Below are 22329 nucleotides of genomic sequence, written 5' to 3' on the forward strand. Positions count from 1 at the left end.
GGGGACTATTTATTCAAATATTTTCATATGACTCGAACTAATTAACAAAATTGAAGGAGTTCCAGTTTGTTTTTTTCCCCAAGTGTTGTGTTTATTCAGCAAGAATTTTTTTTTACTTACTTTGAAATTACTCTCAGAATGGATTGACCAGTTATTTTTGTTTTCTTTTGTTTTTAATCTTTTCATTGGAGTTAGTTTTTTTATGCATTAACTCATTATTTCCTTACTCAATGTAACTGCCAATATATGGATATGTTGAATTAATTTGAAAGGACTTGATTGTTATATTCAAGGACACTAATATTTTTTGCATTTTCTGTATATTCTATTTTTTCTTGTTTTGTGGAAAATTAATTAAAAAAAAATTAAATGAAAGAAGCTGTTCCTCAGCCTGGTGGTGCTGGCTCTTATCCTTCTGTATCTCTTCCCTGATGAGAGCAGCTGGAAGATGCTGTGTGCAGGGTGGAAGGGGTCCTCAATGATTTTGCACACCCTCTTTACACAACAGTCCTGGTAGATTATGTTGATGAAGAGGAAAGGAGACTCCAGTGTTTCTGCCACTCTTGTGGTCCTGTGGATTGACCTCTGTTCCATACCACATTGTGATGTAGCTGGCCAGGGCACTCTCGAAAGAGCTCCTATAGAAGGTTGACATAATGGTGGCCAGGAACCTTGCCTGCTTCAGTCTTCTCAGGAAGTGAGATCTTATTTAAAATGCTGGCCTCTGCAAATGCTAGACATATCAGCCCCAGAGCCTTTGCAAAAGCTTTGAAGAGTGCCCAAGAGACTTCACTAATGGATTGTTGTTTACAAAATGCAACAGATGAAAGAACTTGTTGGAGCTGCATTCTGTCTGGAGAGGAACTTGCTGTTACACACACACACACACACACACACACACACACACACACACACACACACACACACACCAGTTTTACAGTCAGCAGCAGCAACTGGAACAGGACAACCTGGCAAGCTTGTGGAAAACCCCATTTGGAAGACTGGTTGTGAGTGCTTAGTTCAGCCTGGTCAAAGCCCTTGTGGCTCAGACAAGAGGAGAGGACTGGCTGTCTAATGTTTCACTTTGAATAAGAGAAACAAAAAGGCATTCTGTGGTGACCTGAGATAAAGAGGTTATCACCCAGAGAACCCTGAGGGGGCAAGTTTCGTCGACAAGATATTGAAGTGGCTTTGATATTTTTAATGTAAGTAGTTGCCTGCAACCAGTAAACTTGGAGGAATGAGAAGTGAGATTGGACTGTGAATCAAATAACTTTTGTTCAGTAACTATTTGTCTTGATGAATATCTATTGCTGCTGGGTTTTTGGGTCCTCTGGGCTCATAACAGTAGCATGACTCATTTTTGTTGCTGATGAGGCCAACCACTATTGCGTCATCTGCAAACTCGATGACACTGTTGGAGCTAGATCTGGTGATGCAGTCATGATGCAGGAGTGTAAACAGGAGTGGGCTGAGTTCACAGCCCTGAGGTGTGCCAGTGCTCACCGTGAAAATGCCCAACATTCTGCCTCCAACCTGAACAGACTGGTCTTTCCATTAGGAAGTCCAAGATCCAATTACAGAGAGGGGTGTTGAGCCCCAATGAGAACAGCTTCTCCTACCAGCCTCTAGGTAATGATACATTAAACCCATTAAACAATGTCATCACACAATGAAAATAAACAAGAAAATTGTGTCATCTACCTTTACACACTGGGTCAGTTCATGTCGTCTTCTCCTTCTGTCATTTTAGGCGATGGAGGTCCGCGGTAGGACTTCTCTGTTGTGTTCCATGTACGGTTCCCAAATTTGTTCGAATTCTGTTGTGTTCCATGTACGGTTCCCAAATTTGTTCGAATACTGTTGTGTTCCATGTATGGTTCCCAAATTTGTTCGAATACTGTTGTGTTCCATGTACAGTTCCCAAATTTGTTCGAATACTGTTGTGTTCCATGTACGGTTCCCAAATTTGTTCGAATACTGTTGTGTTCCATGTACGGTTCCCAAATTTGTTCAAATACTGTGATGTTATTTTTTTCCAATGGGAAAAGTAATGGGGAGATCTAAACCAGGTATTAAATAAAATCACAAAAAGCAACATACCAAAAAATCCAGAGATCTTTCCCACTCTCAATCTTGATGCAAGTCTTGACCTGATACATCAACGGTCCTTTCACCGACCCCTCCCCTCCCCCCCACCCCCCCAACTCCAGAAATGCTACTTGTCCTGCTGACCTCTGAAATAAATAGTAATTTTAAGTTGAAATCTTCCCTTTTTTCCTCAAATGTGTTTACAAAGGAAGTATATTTTTCATATTCACCTTCTTTCATAGCTATCTTACTGCTGAGAAGTTGTACCAGTTCTGTTGTGCATTCTACGTGATGACATTTAAACTCTCCTGTGCATTTCTACACAAGTTGTCCTATTTAAAACAACAAATCAAACAAAACTCAGTGACACCATAGAAAACACTAAGAATTTTACATAAAAGTAAAAGCACCAGCAAAGTAAAATGTATGTGAATTTAGGGCCCTTATTGTTTATTCCACTGATGAGGAAACAATGATTTTTTTTTGTGTGCTGACATTTCCAGGCACTCGCATACATTTGGGCTTCTGTAAATGTACATACTCATTTATCATTGCTGCACCCTATTCCCTGTCTGCCAAGATAAAGTTTCCTCTGTCACTCTTGGCCAGCCACTCTGAATATGGGTGATTGCCTATTGACTGTTTTACAGAAATAGTCTTAAGAGAGCTACAGTGGGGGAAGGGAACCAAACAAAAAACCTTTTGCTATATAGTGCAATGCTATTACAGTGCCAGCAAACTGGGTTCAAATCTGACACTCTCTGTAAGGAGTTTGTATCTGCTCCCCATGTCCCTGTGAGTTTCTTTTAGGTGCTCTGGTTTCCTCTCACCCCAAACCGTATAGGGGATGTAGGTTAATTGGGGTATTTGGGCAGCATGAGCTCATGAGCCAGAAGGGCCTGTTACCATACTGTATGTCTAAACTTTAAAAAAAAATTAAATTATTTCTGTGTTAAAGAAAACTGTCTCTTCTGCAGAATGAATGTTTAATCAAGTTTATTGCCAAGTATGATCGATCCTTAAATTAATTCAGATCTTTTGTATTGCACTTGATGCATTGCCAGAATCCAAGTCTTTTGATTGTCTTGGTTTTCTTTGTAGACTAATCATTAACATTAAGTTAATGATTTCATCTCAACCATTGTTTATTTGCATTGGTGTGAACCAGACATGAAGGAGTATATTCAATTGGATTGCTCCATGGTATGGATTTTGAAAACATAATGTCTGGTCTCAAGGGAAAATCTGCCTTTATTGCCACACTTCTATGATATCATATCCTCACTGACCACGCACATAACAACATTGAGGGAGTGTTGTACAAGATGTATAAAGGGAGAGATTTAAAATAGGAGCATTAATTTTACTATAATTTGGACTGATTTTAATTGAAGGGCATTTTTTCTGTTACTTAGACTCTTGTCAGTGGATCCTCTGCCTTTAAATGTCCAGATCCTGATCGTCTTAAAGTTGTTCCTTAAAATTTTATCTAGTTGTAGGGCATATCTTTTTATCATAATTTTGTGAGGTACTTTGGGGATGTTGTTAAAGGCGTTGCATGGTTGTGGTTGCAATGCAGAAAATTAGTCGGTAAATTTGAATGTTGCAATATTCCACAACATTCAATGGCTTAATAGTGATAATTATCTGGTTCAGACATGAGCCAATACTGAATAAAGTTCCCCTATCCTTCTTCAGATTAGCTTCATGCACGACACTATTCCAGTGCCAATGACTCAGGTTTAAACCTGGTGCCGTCTGCAAGGAGTTCATATACTCTGCCTGTGACCTGTGTGGATTTTTCACAGGGGCTCAGGTTTCCTTCCACCCTTCAAAATGTACAAAGTTGTAGGTTAAATGGATGTAATTGGCCGGTGCAGATTTCAATGTCCAGGGTCGGCTTCTACCGTGTTTTAAACTACATTTTTATTTTGTTTAAATTATGCCTTTTTTTTAAATCATCCGAGAAGGAGGTATGACATCAGAGTAACATCTTACTTGAAAGGTAACACCTTCCAGATTCCATGCTGAAGTCCTTGGAGATGGACAAGAGTGTTGAATAACACCTAATGTCTCTATTGTATTTTGAAGATTTGTTATCACTCTAAAAGGAGCAGTAAATTTTAAGTTAGGCCTGAAAAATGGCTCCTTGCATTTCAGTTTTACTAAATCTGCTAAGATATTCGCAGACAGTTGGGACAGCAAGGAAATGAGCCATCCAATCGTTTTCAGCATGTTACACAAATACATAAACAACATGTACATTTAATGTGAGTCCCCAAGAAAAATCAGCTTTGAATTTCGAGGAATATTGGAAATTTGGTTAGGAGAAAAAGGGAGGTGTACAAGAGGTATAAAGAACAGAGAGATGACAATTTGAAGGAGGACTACAAGGAGTGTAGAAGGAATCTTAAGAAAGAAATTAGAAAGGCCAAAAAAAGGCACGAAGAGGCTTTGGCAGACAGTAAAAATAAATCCAAAGGGTTTCTATAAGTACATTAAAAGTAAAAGATTAGTGAGGGATAAAATTGGACCCCTTGTAAATAGTGAGGGTAGGCTGAGTGAGAAGTCAGAGGAAATGGGGGAAATTTTGAATGATTTCTTTGCCTCGGTATTCACTAGGGAAAAAAATATTGAACCAGTTGAGGTAAAGAAAAATAGTGGGGAGGTAATGAAGCATATAAGGATAACCGAGGAGGTAGTGATGGCTGTGTTGAAAAAGATAAAGGTGGATAAATCTCCGGGACCGGACAAAATATTCCCAAGGACACTCAGGGAGGCTAGTGGACAGATAGTGGGGCCATTAACAGATATTCAGGATGTCACTGGCCATGGGGGTAGTGCCAAAGGATTGGAGGGTGGCGCATATGGTTCCGCTGTTTAAGAAAGGGTCTAAATGTAAACCTGGGAATTATAGGCCCGTGAGTCTGACGTCTGGTTGATGGAAAGTGTTCTGAGGGATGGTATTTACAATTATTTGGAGGTACAGGGATTGCTAGGGAGTAATCAGCATGGTTTTGTCAGGGGTAGATCATGCTTGACAAACCTGATTGAGTTTTTCGAGGGGGTTACAAAAAAGGTTGATGAAGGGAAAGCTGTGGATGTTGTCTATTTAGACTTTAGTAAAGCTTTTGACAAAGTTCCCCACAGGAGGTTAGGAAAAAAGGTGGAAGCATTAGGTAAAAATAAGGAGGTAGTGAAATGGATTCAGCAATGGTTGGATGGGAGGTGTCAGAGAGTAGTGGTAGAAAATTGTTTGTCCATTTGGAGGCCGGTGACTAGTGGAGTTCCTCAGGGATCGGTCCTGGGTCCACTATTGTTTGTTATATATATTAACGATCTGGAAGTAGGGGTGGAGAATTGGATAAGCAAGTTTGCAGATGATACAAAGATTGGTGGTGTTGTGGACAGTGAGGAAGATTACCGTAGATTAAAAGGTGATTTCGAAAGGCTGGAGGTGTGGGCTGAGAAATGGCTGATGGAATTTAATACAGATAAGTGTGAGTTGTTACATTTTGGAAAGGCAAATCTAAATAGGTCAATTAAATGGTAGGCTATTGAGATGTGCAGAGCAACAAAAGAATTTAGGAGTTGTGGTAAATAGTACCCTCAAGGCTGATACTCAGGTAGATGGTGTGGTGAAGAAGGCATTTGGAATGTTGGCCTTCATAAATCGGAGTATTGAATTCAAGAGTAGGGTGGTTATGATGAAATTGTACAAGGCATTGGTGAGACCAAATTTGGAGTACTGTGTACAGTTTTGGTTACCAAATTATAGGAAAGATATAAACAAAATAGAGAGAGTGCAGAGAAGGTTCACGAGAATATTGACAGGATTTCAAGGTTTGAGTTACAGGAAAAGGTTGTGCAGACTGTGGCTTTTTTCTCTGGAGCGTAGAAGTTTGAGAGGGGACTTGATAGAGGTGTTTAAGATTTTAAAAGGGACAGACAGAGTAAATGTGGATAGGCTTTTTCAATTAAGAGTGGGGGAGATTCAAACTAGAGGGCATGGTTTAAGATTGAAGGGGGAAAATTATAAGGGGAACATGAGGGGAAATTTCTTTACGCAAAGGGTGGTGGGGATGTGGAATGAGCTTCCGACAGACGTGGTCGAGGCGGGATCATTGGTTACATTTAAGGAAAGACTAGATAGTTACATGGATAGGAGAGGACTGGAGAGGTATGGACCGAGTGCTGGTCAGTGGGACTAGGAGGGTGGGGATTTGTTACGGCATGGACTAGTAGGGCCGAACTAGCTTGTTCTGTGCTGTAAGTGGTTATATGGAATTTCTGCACATGCCCTGTTGAGCCACACGAGAAACTGCTGATGCCGGAATCCGGAGCAAAAAATCTAACTGAATGGGTCAAGCCATTTCAATAGGAGAAAGAGAATGGTCGATGTTTCAGACTGGAACCCTTCATTTACCCAGAATGGTCTGCCTGAAACTCTAGCTTCTTGACCTTCTGAATTGCACCAGCAGATTGATTTTTGCCTGATAGTGAAGAGAGGGGTATCGTGGATTTTTAAGTGTCAGAACTACCACCAGGATTGTGAGGATGGTGTCAATAGGCAGGTGAACACAAAGCTCTTTTCTTCCAGTGTTTATTGGTCTATGTCCTCGTAGTTTGACCAAGATGACATTGCCCTGAATCATTTGGCCAGGTTTTTCAGAAAGTCAACCCATGAGGAATGGAAGCAGGGTGAGAAACTTGTGGAATTCCAGAACTGGCATGGATGCCACATCTTGCCTGTAGCCATCAAGAAGCCTGGTGCAAGATGAGTGAGGCAATGCAGAGAGCTCAGCAGACGGAGAGGATGTGAACTGGAGCCTGCTGGATCTCCATAAACTCTTCTCTCAGCACACAGAGCCTTGCCTGTGTGACTCCACTACTTGGATCAGCAAGTGAGAAAGAGCATGAAACTTGGCGATCCTATCACCAACTTGAAGAGGCTGGGAGCACCTGGGAGTGGCCTGGCAGAGTTCCTGTTTAACAAACTTGTCCTGGATTAATAGAGTCCAAGCTCTGCAGTTCTGAACAAAGTGAAAATAGCCAAATTGTGAGTTAATTGTTCTTGTGTGCTTTGAAATAGGAAAATTTAAAGATAAAACTTCTGGGGGAAAAAATGGAATGGGCTGCTATAGGAGGTGGTTGAGGCAGGTACCATTGTGACAGTTAAGAAAAAAATGGGCAGATATATAGATAGGATAAGCCTAGAGGGGTACAAGTCAAATCCAGGCAGGTGGAACTGGTGTAGGTTGGACATTTTAGCCAGTTGGGCCATGCTGTATGTTTCCATTCTGCGTGTCTCCATGGTCATGCGTCTCCAATGATGTGAAACAGTTTCATTAGGGGAATAGTCTGAAAGTACCCTTTGGAATAAAGAGTTTATACTGCTGAGATATGGTGGTTTGGCTTTTTTAGTCAGGCATTCAGAATGCTTTGCATTTCTGTGTCTGTGCATCAGTACAATATACCAGAAGTTCTGATGTGATCAATCCAAGTTTGACATGTCATGAAATTGAATTAAATGGCTCTGGATATTTACTAAATAAATGATGATGCAATTCCAGGTACCTAACCATTCTTTAGCGACGTGAACCCACCACTTTTATTCTGCCTAGACTCCACATAACTCTATTCGCACTATTTCAAGCAACTCTTACTATGTCTAAAATAGATTTTAGATCCTCTCGGTGCATTTCTGTGTCTGTGCATCAGTACAATATACCAGAGGTTCTGATGTGATCAATCCAAGTTTGACATGTCATGAAATTGAATTAAATGGCTCTGGATATTTACTAAATAAATGATGATGCAATTCCAGGTACCTAACCATTCTTTAGCGACGTGAACCCACCACTTTTATTCTGCCTAGACTCCACATAACTCTATTCGCACTATTTCAAGCAACTCTTACTATGTCTAAAATAGATTTTAGATCCTCTCGGTGAAGCAGTTGCCACATTACAGAACAATTACCTAACTGACTCATGATAATTTTTCCATTCCCATTTTGGTAAATGATGAATAGATATCATCAGGTTATTTATTTCTCAACACATTTTCTCCAACTCCGAGGAAATTCGCCCAGATGTACCCTGTAAATGTCTTGTATGTCGTCAAAGGGAAAGAAATAACATTTCCATTAATTGAACTTTCTTCAGCTTATTGTCCATTTGACCAATAAGTGTTGCTAGTATTGGTAGGTTACAAATGCACTGTTACTTATTAACTTTGTTTATATAACAAATTATTTAATTTCAAATGTGTCTCTAAAGCTTTTCTCCAGACACTGTTAATGAGTGTCTATCAGATAATAGTTTACTCTCAGTTTTGTGTGTTACTGCTTCAATCATTTCACTTAAGATTAGTCTTTAACAGACTCAGAAGTAGCTCCTACTGGTATACACATTTGCTCCAAGTATATGATACATGTCGGCATGAGGGCCACTGGACATGCTCTGAGATGTAAAACAATGTGACTTGTGGAAAATTGGTTCACCCATTCAAGGGCTGCAATGGCACATCTTCCACCAATCTCAACCCGTGATCCTAACCGAGCAAAATTTCTTGGTCAACTTCTAACTCTGACTCCAATCACCCAGCCTTACACCATTTAGCATCCAAACTCAATATTCCAATTTCCTCAACCTTAACTCTCCGATCTAATACTGCCAACCACTTCCCAATCTCTAAAAGCTCCATTTGGCTCTGATCCTCCAATCATTCCTTGATTGTGCTCCAACACCTCCACTCAGCAGTCAGATCTAGGAGTTGCAGTCCAACTGTATCCCCAATTGAGACAGTGATCCAAACCCCCACCCCCTCCCCCCCCCCCCCCCCCCCAGCACTTGACCAATGGTGTTCTCTCATTCTCTTGTTCTAGCAAGTAATTTCAAGGCTAAAGTACTTTAGGGTGCAATGTGTTTTTATTAATTCTGAGTTTTTAAAATAATCAGGAAGTACCTGTATATGTTGTCATGAATGGAAATCAAGAAATAAACAATTCCTGTCAGTTTTAGGATGTTGCATTATGGAATAATTATTTTTTTTTCTGTTGTCCTTGTGTAGAATTGCAATAACGTACAGTTGGGCATTCTGTCTTGTGGAACAAGAAAGAGACTGGTGTGTGTGCAACTGTTTTTGTTAAAACTTTGTGACGGAGAGCTACAAGGTATTCAAATGCTAGTTTTTGCATAGACTCATCAGAGAGCTAATTAAAGATTAAAAACAACAAAGTCAACCTTTATTCGAATCCAAACCTGTCTGTGATGCACCATTGTACAGAGTATATAGATATGTTTTTGGGAGATAAATTGGGAAAGGTTTGTTAGAGTAGGTCACATTCAAACACTTTAAAACTGACCTTATTTGAAATACTGGAGCTAGACACAGTGGCTTCTCACACCTTTTGCAAGAGCGTTGAAGAGTGCTCAAGAGACTTCACTAATGGATTGTCTCTGAAAACTGACAAGAACCTTCCTGAGTGGTAACCATTTACCTTTCAAGCACGAAAGCCTGGTGAACTTTATAAATGTTAAATTCTGTGCACAGTATAAGCCTGCAGCCAGTGAACTTGGAGGAATGAGAAGTAAGATTGGACTGTGAACCAAAGAACTTTTCTGAACTTACACACACATTACATACACGTGTGCTTAGAATTAGAAGGTGTTAAGTTAGGTTAAGTAAGTTAGTGATAAGTTAAAATTTGATTCTGTTTTCATGTTTAAAGATAATTAAAAGCAACTTTTGTTCAAGCAACCATTTGTCCTAGTCAATATATATTGCAGCTGAGTTTTGGGGTCCTATGGGCTCGTAACACCATCAATAACTCCAAAAGACTGAAGATATGTAAAACTGATAGGCTTTTATTCACAATAGAATGGAGGCAGGTCCATGCTGGTCGACTGTCCTGAACTGGGGAAGGGGCTGTGGAACAGTCACCTTTATTCAGGAGTCTGTTGGAGGGGGCCACGGGTGCAGTTGGCCAATGGGCATGTTCAGACAGTCAAACATACAGTGGTTAACCTTTTTTAAAAAAAAAGTCCGTCAGGGTGAAGTGCATCAGAAGGTATCATAAATTGTCTTTTGGGCAGTTCTCATCTGCTGCTGTGCCAGCTGCAGTTTTCAGAGAGAGATTTGTTGTTCCAGGACATTCACAACTGATGTACTTCCATCAGTCACTCCAGTGTCTTGCTGACAAAACTTGCCCCTTCAGGGTTTTCCAGATGATAACCTCTTTCTTTTAGGTAATCATTGGGATCCTAGACAGTCTCGGGCGCCTGTATGCAGTCATGTGTCGGTTTGATGGATGCATGGCAATGAGTCTGGCATGTTATCTGTTAGGACTGGGGTAACCTGCCATGGCTCTGGTGCCTCATGGGTGAAGATAGGAGAGGGGGGTGTGGGGTGGTTGGCTGTGATCTCTGAAACCCTTTGAGAGCACCAGGTCCCTAACAGATGCTGTGTCCTCATGCCCATCAGGGTATGCCACGTAGATGTATTGGGAGATGGTGTGGAGGAGGTGGACCCTTTCGACCAGTGGGTCAGACTTGTGGCTCCTCGCGTACTTCCGGAGTAGGACTGGCCCTGGGGATGTCAGCCAGGCCAGCAGTGTGGACCCTGCTGCAGAATTCCTGGAGAAGGAAAACATTCTTTCATGTGGAGTGGCATTGGTGGTGTTACAAAGGAGTGATCCGATCGAGTGGAGTGCCCCTGCGAGGACATTTTGCCAGTGGAAGACTAGAAGGCCTTTAGACTGCCGGGCTAGAAAGATGGTCTTCCAGACAGTGGCATTCTCCTTTTCTATCTGCCCATTCCTTCAGGGGTTGGAGGTGTTGGTTCAGGAGTCTCTGGGAAGGGCAACAGTACAACCAGCTAATGCGCATCCCCAGACAGATAAATATACAAATAATGGTTTACCACAGTCTGTTAGTAATTTGTACATTCTCCCCGTGTCTGCACGATTTCCTCCAGGTGTTCCGGTTTCCTCTCACGCTTCAAAATGTTGTAGGTCAATTTGGTGTAATTGGGCTGTATGGACTTGTGCACCAAAAGGGCCTGTTACCATACTGTATGTCCAAATTTAAATTTAATTTAACATTTCAGACTTTATTGAAATTTTAAAAAAATTAAGTTTACCTATCTTATAACTGTCCAGATATATGAGGGTTTAATGATATTTTTTAAAAATTACCAGGATAAGAAGGGGTGGCTGTGAGGAGAAACTGGAGATGCAAGAGATACCAGAACAATTTTAGTAAAGGGAAGCTGAAAGAAGAGAGTTTAGAACCCGAGAAACATAGAATTCTACAGTTTAGAAACAGGCCATTTGGCCCTTCCAGTCTGTGCTGACCATTGTTCAGCTAGTCCCAATAACTTGCTCCCATTCCATAACCCTCCAGACCTCTTACATCCATGTATCTATCTAATTTTATTCTTAAAACTCAAGATCGAGTCTGCACCACCACATCAGATGGCAGCTCATTCCACACTCCCATCAATCTGTGAGTGAAGAAGTTTCTCCCTAATGTACCCCTAAACCTTACCCTTTTCACCCTCAAGCAATGTCCTCGTGTAGAAGAACCTGCTCACATTTACTCATAATTTTGTAGACCTCTATCAAATCTCCAATTTTTCTTTGTTCCAAGGAATAAAGTCCTAACCTGTTCAATCTTTCCCTGTAATGCAACTCCTGAAGACCTGGCAACATCCTGGTAAATCTTCTCTGCACTCTTTCAATCTTATTAATATTTTTCCTGCAGTTAAGTGACCAGAACTGCACACAATATTCCAAATTTAGCCTCACCAATGTCTTGTATAACTTCACAGAACATCCCAATACCTATACTCAATATTTTTATTAAAAAAGGCCAAGATGCCAAAAGTTTTCTTCACATTCTGCAAGGCCACCTTCAGGAAACAATGTACCTGTATCCCCAGGTCTCTTTGCTCCTCCTCACTCCTCAGTGTCCTACCATTTACAGTGTACGTCCTTCCTTGATTTGCTCTTCCAAAATGTAGTACCTCACACTTGTCTGCATTAAACTCCATCATCCATTGACATGCCCATTCTCCCAGTTGGTCCCAATCCCTCTGCAAGCTTTGAAAATCTTCCTCATTGCCCACTATGCCTCCTATCTTTATGTCATCAGCAAACTTGCTGATCCAATTTACCATGTGATCATTGATATACACATCAAATAACAAGGGTTCCAACACAGATCCCTAAGGCACACCACTCGTCTCAGGCCTCTAGTCTGAAAAGCAACCATCCACTGCCACTCTCTATTTTCTCCCACACTGCAAATTTCAAATCCAGTTTACAACCCCTCTCTATATACCTAGTGCCTTAACCTTCTGAACTAACCTCCCATGTGGGACCTTGTCGAACTAAAGTCCATATAGACAACATCCACAGCCTTTCCTTCAACTATTTTCTTCGTAATTTCCTCAAAAAAGTTTACAAGATTTGTTAAACATGACCTACCACACATAAAGCCACGCTAATGGTCCTTAATCAACCCATGGCTGATTATATCAGATCTTGTATCAGATCAGCTGGCTGCAGGATTGGCTCTACAGCATGTTGGTTTGCAAGCTTGTGGTAGTGTGCTACAAGTTTCCATGACCAACAACTCTGGGGGGGAAAAAAAGTTAATGATTTTTTTTGAGAGGGGAAACATTTTAAAACAATATGAAAAATATTGATGTAACTCCAGAGGAACTGAGTGCTTTTCTACACCCAGTGTGTCAACACTCACTTTCTGCCATTCTCAAAGTATCTATAAACAAATTGAAGGTTTAGCAATGTTAAGAGCCCAGAGGACCCATAAACCTAGCAGCAATAGATATTCACTAAGACAAAATGTTACTTAAACAAAAGTTGATTTTAATTATCTTTAAACATGAAAATATAATTAAACTTTAACTTCTCTCTAATTACTTACTTAACCCCCTTCTAATTCTAAGCCCATGTGTATGTAATGTGTGTGTGAGTTCAGAAAAGTTCTTTGGTTCACAGTCCAATTTCACTTCTCATTCCTCCAAGTTCACTGGTTGCAAGCAATTCTTGTACTGTGCACAAAATTTAACATTTATAAAGTTCACCAGGCTTGAGTGCTTGAAAGGTAAATGGTTACCGCTCAGGAAGGTTCTTGTCAATTTTCAGAGAGCGATTTGTTCCTTTTTAATCAGCCACTTCAGTAACTATGAAGAAACTTGCCCCCTCAGGGTTCTCCAGGTGATTACCTCTTTCTTTCAGATCACCACAGAGTTCCTTTGTGTTTCTCTTGTTCCAAGTGAAATATTAGATAGCCAGTCCTCTCCACTTGCTTGAACCACAAGGGCTTTGACCAGGCTGTCTTACAACTGGGCTTTTATAAGTTTGCCAGCTTGTCCTGTTCTAGTCCCAGCTACTTCTGGCTGTAACACTTGTTTCCATTTGTAAATCTCTCCACTTCTTTGATTATAGATAACCCAGTTGATGTTCCCACTCACTTTTCCCAGGTCTGTTCTCACAACATAAAAATCAACTAATTTCTGGACAACCCTTGTTTTCTTTCATTACTAAATTGAAATTTGGAGTTCTGATCATGATCCACTGACAATCACTTCCCTGGGCACTCAGCATAAGATTAGGTCCAGTAGTGTCCTTTTTTTTTCATTAGTAAAATCTAAACCAGTGGTTCTCAACCTTTTTCTTTCCACTCACATACCACTTTAAGTAATCTTTATGCCATCAGTCCTCTGTGATTAGTAAAGGATTGCTTAAGGTGGTATGTGAGTGGGAAGGGAAGGTTGAGAACCAGTGATCTAGACCCAATTGTTACTAAAATATTTTGCTTGAGAAAAATTGTCATTGGCCCATTTCCTTTGGAGTTATGAAACCTTTCACATAAGTCAATTAGGTACGATTAAGACAGTAGTTTTCAAACTTCTTTCCACCCACATACCACCTTAAGCAGTCCCTTACTAATCACAGAGCACCTATGGCATAAGGTTTACTTAAAGTGGTATGTGAGTGGAAAGAAAAGGGTTGAGAATCACTGATCTAAACCTTTCACATCAAGTTAAAGCATCTTCCTTTTGAGGATCACAAAGCTGGAATCTCCTGAAATATCAAATTTTTTGCAGTAATAGTTTTGTAAAGCCAATTTTTTTTTTTCTGGAAGCAAACTTTTCAAACAATATTGTTGTCCACTGTTACTTCTTCTGGTTGGTCTGTCATTGATGAAGCATTCAATTTAAATTGAATACAGGTGCTCCTCAAATTACGATGGGGATATGTTCCGCCAAACCCATTGTAAGTCGAAAAAATCACAAGTCGATAAATAATACCGCACCTATCATTTTTTAATAATCTGATTTTGAAATACTACACCCAAAAAAAGAACCATTAATGTACACAGCTGAAAGCACACTGGGCATGAAGAATGTTTGAAACATTGAACTAAAATTAATTGCTGGATGGTGGGGATGCTAAAGTGACAGGGTCATCAATTTCACTCTCGTATCCTCACATCGCAAGCGTGGGAACAGATCAGAATTCAAAATTGAAAGTATGGGTTTGAACCATTGTAACTTCAAAAAAAAATCATCGTAAGTAAGGGAGCAGCTGTACTTGCATAGCTTTTATGAGGGGTGCTACTGGCCTGAAGTTCTTCAAAGTTAGGAATACCTCTGGAGTACTACTTTTTTTTTTCAAATTTTATTTAATTTTTTTTAAAAAGAAAATACAATCAAATAACAGCAAGAAACTTTAGATACATTAAAAAAAACCCTCCCCACCCCCAGCCCTTCAGCTAGCTCTCTTAAGGGTTAGGAAAATACAAAAACAAAGCAGAATATAGAGAATATTTCAAGTATTTTCAAATTCATATATTCCAAATAAGAAGACCACATATTAACAAGGAAGGAATAATTATCATGCAAGTTAAATGTAATTTTTTCCAATGGAATACAAACTCTTATGCCAACGTACTATATTAAGCTCCACATTACATTTCCAAGTACCAGCTATACATTTTCGTGCTACAGATAACGCTAAATGTACAAATGCAATTTGAAATTTATCCAACCCAAATCCCTTCAAAGAAACCATACAGCCCAACAAAAAAAATCGATGGGTCTAGTGGTAATTTAATCTTAAATAATTTCTCCAAAACCAATCTAATTCCTTCCCAAAATGGTTGTACTTTAACACAAGACCAAACAGCATGTAAAAAAAGTTCCAGTACATAGTCCACATCGAACACAAAAGTCCGAATTTTTCAATTTCTCTGGAGTCAAATATAACTAATGTAAAAAATTTTAATTAACCATTCCATATCTTATATTCATCAATTTAGTTATACTGTCGTGACACATAACTTCCCAATTGATTTCAGGAAAAATATAAGTTAAATCACTTTCCCATTTGAGCCTAGATTTCTCCCATTCTGGTTTATCCATACTATCTTGTAACAATTGATACATATCCAAAATATAACCTTTCTTTGGTATAGAGGAAATCAAAGACTCAAATTTCGTCAACATAGGTAGATTCTTCTCTTTACCATAACTATCTTTTATCAAAGCTCTGAGTTGATAGTACACAAATAAAGAATTTACAGATATATCAAATTTCTCCGTCAGTTGATTAAAAGAAAGAAACTGTCCTTCTTCAAAGCAATCCTGAACTCTCTTTATACCCTTAGAATTCCATCTCTTTAAATGATTATTAAACATTGAAAAGGGAATAAGTTGATTATGGTATAATGGAGTTTGAATTGATAGTTTACCCTTCAACCCTAAAACCATATTTCTTTTAGCCCATATCTTTAACAAGTGTTTTAATACCGGCATGTTACATTCTCGCAATAAATTCATATTCCATTTAAATATGAACTGATGTACATCAAATTCAGAAATAAATGCCATTTCCACCTTCGCCCAGCTTGGAGGTTGGTCCATATCCATCAATCTATTAACAAATTTCAACTGAGCTGCTTCATAACAATTTTGAAAATGAGTTAATTGAAGACTACCCAAGTTTAAGTAAAGCTACTCATGCTAGTTTCCTGAAAGAAACTCTTTGAAAGTAAACAAGGTATCGACTGAAACAAATATTGGATTTGAGGAAAAATATTCATTTTAATACAATTTACTTGACCAATTAATGTTAACGGAAGATCTTTCCATTTAGTCAAATCCATTTAATCCTTTTTAATAAAGGAACATAATTTATATAAAGATTGGTAATCTGCATTTACTATTACTCCCAGATATTTAATTTTCTCTGACCATTTCAATTTTATATTTATATTCCAAATAGTTTCCTTCCCTAACTGGTAATGTTTCACTCTTATCCCAATTTACCTTGTATCCAGATAATTCCCCAAATTTCAGCAAGCAATCTTGCAAATATTTTAAAGACTGCTCCGGTTCTGTCAAATAGACACATCATCCGTGAATAAATTGATCTTGTATTAATCATCTGCATCCCTTTAATCTTATCATTATGTCATATTGTCTGAGCTAACAGTTCAATAGCCAATGCAAACCGGGCTGGTGATAATGGGCAACCTTGCCAAGTCAACCGCATTAATTTAAATGGTAAAGAAGTTTGACCATTTGTCACCAGCCTAGCAATTGGGTTTTTATATAAAGCTTTAACCCAACCAATAAAATAAGGGCCAAAATTAAATGTCTCTAACATCTTAAATAAAAAAATTCCATTCAACCCTATCAAAAACTTTTTCTGCATCCAGTGCAACCAGTGGTTGGGTTGCTGTCTAGATGTATTGACCAATGTGATCAATCTAAGAATGTTATCAGATGCACTTCTATTCTTAATAAAACCTGTTTGATCAACTGAGGTAAATATTTAGCAAGTCTATTTGCTAATACTTTCGCCATATTTTTATTATCTACATTTAGTAAAGAAATAGCCCTATATGAGGATACTTTCAATGGATCCATATCTTTCTTTAAAATCACAGTAATTATAGCACTCAAACAAGATTCCAGTAACCCCTGATCCTCAGTTATTTGCTGTAGAACATCTCCAAATACCAAGGGTAAATCTTCATAAAATATTTTATAAAATTCAGCTGAAAATCCATCATCCCCCGGTGACTTCCCATTCTGCATCTCTTGTATAGCTTCCTTGATCTCGAAATCTGTAAATGGAGCTTCAAATTCCCTAACCTCCTCCTCTCCTAAAACAGGTACATTTAATTTAGATAATCAATAGAACCAGCTTCCTGTTTTCCCTCAGAAGTATATAATTGTTGATAAAATGAATAAAACTGGTCATTAATTTCCTGAGGTTTATAGGTAACTATTGAATTTTTTTAACAGCATTAATAATTTGTGATGTCTGTTCTGTTTTTAATTGCCATGCTAACACCTTATGAGCCCTCTCACCTAACTGATAATAACGTTGCTTAGATTGATTAATTAAATGCTCATACTGATAGGTTTGTAGAGTATTATAACATAGTTTCAACTTCGCTAAAGCTGCCTTTTTATCTTCTGTAACATTTTTCTGAAATTCCTTTTCCAACTCGGTAATTTGTCTCTCCAATGTTAAGCTTTCCACTATGTATTGTTTCATAACTTTCGTAGTATAACTAATAATTTGCCCATGCAAATATGCTTTCAAAGCATCCCATAATACAAAAGTACTACTTACTGTATTAATATTCTCAGCCAGAAATAAAACAATCTGTTCCTTAACAAAAGTAACAAATTCTGGTTTCTTTAATAGCATTGTATTAAGCTGCCATTTACAAGACAATTGCACTACAAGAGAAAAACAACATAGAATGACCGATATGACCCAGCTTTTATATTCGGCTTGAAGTACTCTACCTTGTAAATGTGCCGATACCAAACAAAATGTATTCTAGAAAATGAATCATGTCTAAATGAATAAAAGGAGAAATCTTTCTCTGTAGGATGTACTCTCCTCCAAATATCAATTAGATTCAAATCTTTCATCAAAGCCCCTATTTGTATTGCCATCTTTGATTTCCTTATACTTTTTGGAGACCTATCCAACAAAGGATCTAAAACACAGTTAAAATATCCCCCAAACAAAATATTTTCCTTGGCCTGATTTAACAAGAAAAAAACCTCCGACATAAACCTTTCATCATCTAGATTAGGTGCGTAGATATTTAACAAAGTCCATGATTCAGCAAAAATTTTTCAATTCAACCTCAAAACCCTCCCTGCATTACCTTCAAAGGATTTTAATTCAAATGGTAATTTCTTATGAAATAAGATCGCTACACCTCTTGCCTTGGAATTGAAAGAAGAAGAAAATACATGGCTAACCCAATCTCTCTTCAATTGCATATGTTCTTTTTCAGTCAAATGTGTCTCTTGCAAAAAAAGCCATATCGACTTTCTTGTTTTTATATACAAGCCAATACCCATTTACGCTTGATAGGATTATTCAATCCCTGGAGATTAAAAGTTGCAAAGTTCAAATTAGACATTTCAGTAAAAACTCTACTATAAAATATTATGCTCCTTTCTAATTCCCTAAATATTCTAAATCCTCCCCCTATATAAAAATACCACAAAAACAAAAAATATATATATACTTCCCCTCAGTAAACTACTAAAAGGTAGTAACTCCCTAAAAATCTGGATGTGGCAAAACCCACTAGTGGCAGACGACTATCAGGTCTTAGTGTCATCCAGCCCCCCAGTCAGACTTTCACAAAGTAATTATTCAGACATATTCAACCCAGTGATTCCAATCCCAATGATTGTTCCAGGTCTTCAATATCAAGAAGACTATCAATCTTCTTTCAATTCTTTCCGTATTTCCTATTCTTTCCATTCCCATTCCATTTACCCTCCTTTTAGGTGACGATAATGGCGACCGACCATTTTCTCACCAATCTGACAACAAATTAGCAAAAATTAATGCATCATGATCATTTTCAAAAAATTGATACTGAAAATTTCCTTAAAAACTTTAAGTTCAGCTGGGTAACGAAAGACAAACTTGTAACCCTTTCACCACAACACTTCTTTAGCTGAATTAAATTCTCGGTGCCTTCTAATAATTTATTGACTCTAATCCGCATAGAAAAACACGCTATTATTTTGAACCATCATTGGAGTCTGATTTTGCTGTGCCTTCTGCTCCGCAACTCGTAATATCATTTCTCTATCTTGATATTTCAAACAAAGAATCAAAACTGCCCTCGGTGGTTGACCTGGAAATGTTTTTTTCCTCAATGCTCTATGCGCTCGATCCAACTCTAGACCATCTGGAAAAAATTCCTTGCCTATCTAGTACCTCAGGAATCCATTTCTTAAATTTTTTTACTTGATCTGAACCTTCCATATCTTCTGGAAGACATACTATTTTTACATTATTTCTGCGACCTTGATTCTCTAATGAATCAATCTTCTTCAATAATTCCTTCTTCTGAATCCCCCATCCATGAAAGAATCCTCCACTTTTTCTATTTTTTCTCTATTACGATCCACTTGATTCTTACATTCAAAAAAAGCTGCTTCAATTTTTTTTAAATTATCCTGTACAGTATCCACTGTTTTTATACATCTACTAACATCACTTTTAACTACAGTCATATCTTTCTTCATAGAAGTCATCTCTTCACACATATTATTCATTTTAGTTTTCACTTCCATAAATCCTTGGTTTATCTGAGTAGACATCTGCTTGACATGTTTTCCATTTGATGAGCAATCCCTTCCAATATTGTAAACACAGAATCCAGTCCAGGTTCCATTACTTCCCCTTGAGGCCTGCCTTCTCTGGTCTCGGTCCCCATTTCTTCCTGTGTTAATTCCAGTAACATTGATCTCTCTTCCTCCCCTAATGGAGTGGCTCCTCTTCCAATACTGCTGTGGGTCTGGACACCCGTCGACAGCGTGCCGACCTCATCAGCCCGCTGTCTTTCAGGCTCCCCCACAACCCACACTTTTTCCAATAACTCACGGGCCCACGACGCACTGCGCATTCCCGGCAAAGTCACCGACCGTGCAGGTGTGTCTTCCAACGCTATACTGCGCGTCCCCGGACCACCAGGCAATATTGCGGGCTCGCGAGTCTGTCCTTGCTCGGCTGATCCGCCCATGTGCCCGGGTTCACGGGCGCAAAGGTCAGGGCCGGCCGAGCTCGTCACTGAACCGGCGCCATCTTGCGAATGTGCGATCAGCGCCGGTGCAATACTTACCCAAGCAGGAGTCCTCCTGGGGCTTGGAAGCTCCAATCGACGACTCAGTGGCTTCAACTTGGTAGGTAGGCCTCAATTCTTCAACACGTTTATAAGGTCATTTATTTTGCAATTGAGCTTTTGATTTCTTCACGTTTGTAGCCATTTCAATCCTCCACTATTCCAAAGTCTGTAAATACTATTTTTGACCACTTTTACAAGTTTTAAAATTGGGTATTTATGTCTAACTGGGGGAAGGTGGAACTTCACGTCTTCCCTCTACACCATCTTGCCACGCCCCGCCACCTCTGGAGTACTCCTGATACCATGCAGAGGTGAGTACTGAAATAAGAGCGTGGCGCAGATGAATGTATATCTCTAGGGATATTACAGGGAGGAGGGCTTAAATCCCTGGGGAAGATGGGTTGACAAGTTGCCAGAACTAATATGCATGTGGACATATTTGATTGGTTGAAATGAGCTTGAATAGATTAGAGGATAAAGCAGATCAGGGACTGGAAAGCAGAAAATTGGTGAAAGAGCAACCAAGCAGATTTTAAAAAGAGACTGGAAACTGGAATCTAGAGCAAATAAAGAACTCGGTGGAGGCAAAGGAAGGTTAGCATTTCAGGTCAATATCCTGTATGAGGACTGAGAGTGGAGAGGGAAGTTAGCCAGTTTAAAGAGGTAAGAAGGAGGAGTGATAAGTGGAACCTGGTGAGGAGGGAGATGATGGGCAAATAAAGCCATGAGGTGACAAGAGAGTGGTGGAGATAGAGGCAGGGGTTGAATGTCAATGTGGAAATGAAAGTTTGCGGATGTGGAATCTGATAAGTAAGGAATGTGACAGGTCCAACTAAATAAGGGAGGGTAAATGACTAGATACAATCAGTTGGGGAAAGGAAAGAGAACCAGAAGGTGTGATGTACTGATGATAGTGTAGCATGAATAAAAGGCCTCACAACTGGAGGGAAAGCAAACAGTTTTATTAGCTTCTAACTAAGGGCAGGGTTCAACAGTTGTCTTCAGAAGGGTTCTGGGATTAGGCAGGAAATAAAGGTTATCTGGGGGCAGAGCACAACACCCTACCAGTGAATCCCAATTCACTGCATTCACCCCTTCATGTAGAATTTGGTGTCTGTAAATGAAGACTGAGAACATGGGTTCAGAAACTGAAAAAAAAACATCTAGTTATTTACAAATTTAAGCAGTCTGGGGGTCTGGAGATCCAGGTGGAGCTCCTTAGCACTGGGGGGGCCTTTGACTCCTTGGGTTTCCTGGTCCCCTTGTAAGGGAGGAGAGGCCGGCTGGGTCTCTGGCTCGGCAATGGAATGGCATGCACTTTCCTCCTGAACTGGATCCCCCTGGGCCCTGATTGGGGGTGGTGAGAATGAGCTCCATGACTCGCAGGGCACCTGAGGCAATGGGCCCTCTGTTCTGGCAGGTGCCAGGTCCCTGATAGAGATGGTGTCCTCCCTGCTATTCCAGCACTCCACATAGGGGTACGTTGGATTGGCGTGGAGCAGTTTTCACCCTTTCCACCAAGGGGGTCAGTCTTGCTTCTCCTCACATGCTTCCTAAAAATGAATGGACCAGGAATAGTGAGCCAGATTGTGAGTGCAGTTTCTGATGCTGACCTTCTTTCAAAACTGAATAGGAATGCATGAGGAGTAGCAGTGGTCATGGTGCATAGTAGCGATTAGATGGAGTGGAGCGCCATAGGGAGGACTTCCTGCCAGCGTGAGTCTGGAAGGCCTTTTGACTTCAGGGCCAGTTTGACCGTGGAGTTCTCCTTTTCAACCTGCCCATTCCCATGTGGGTTGTAACTAGTAGTCTTGCTGGATGCAATGCTTCTCACCAGCAGGTACTGACATAGCTTATCACAGAATGAATATAGCTGGGATACCTGAACAGAGTTTTGGGCTTTTATAACTGACGAGGTGGACATGTCTGGGTTGGAATAGTGAGCAGGAAATGGGAGCATCAACGATAGAGAGGAAGAAGGTGATCCCGTTCATGGAGGGGAGACGTCCCTTAAAATCGACGC

The 22329-nt window shown here is 39.6% G+C and overlaps 1 protein-coding gene and 1 pseudogene across 8 annotated transcripts in view; both read left to right on the forward strand.

Annotated features, from left to right (window-relative positions):
- Window positions 1–22329, forward strand: part of LOC138757275 (integrin alpha-2-like) — a 214641-nt gene that overhangs the window by 3980 nt on the left and 188332 nt on the right. For 2 of the 8 annotated variants that reach the window (XM_069924326.1, XM_069924327.1), the window contains exon 2: window positions 9166–9268. The exons of 5 other annotated variants lie outside the window; for them this stretch is intronic. The gene's annotated coding sequence lies outside the window, so the exon portion shown is untranslated. Of the gene's footprint in view, window positions 1–1466; window positions 1633–9165; window positions 9269–22329 lie in introns of those variants that run through there. One more of the 8 variants, XM_069924328.1, reaches the window with a different exon arrangement.
- LOC138759615 (ferritin, heavy subunit-like) lies at window positions 3262–7103 on the forward strand (annotated as a pseudogene).

The sequence above is a fragment of the Narcine bancroftii genome, chromosome 3 (assembly GCF_036971445.1).
Source record: "Narcine bancroftii isolate sNarBan1 chromosome 3, sNarBan1.hap1, whole genome shotgun sequence".
Lineage (NCBI taxonomy): Eukaryota > Metazoa > Chordata > Chondrichthyes > Torpediniformes > Narcinidae > Narcine > Narcine bancroftii.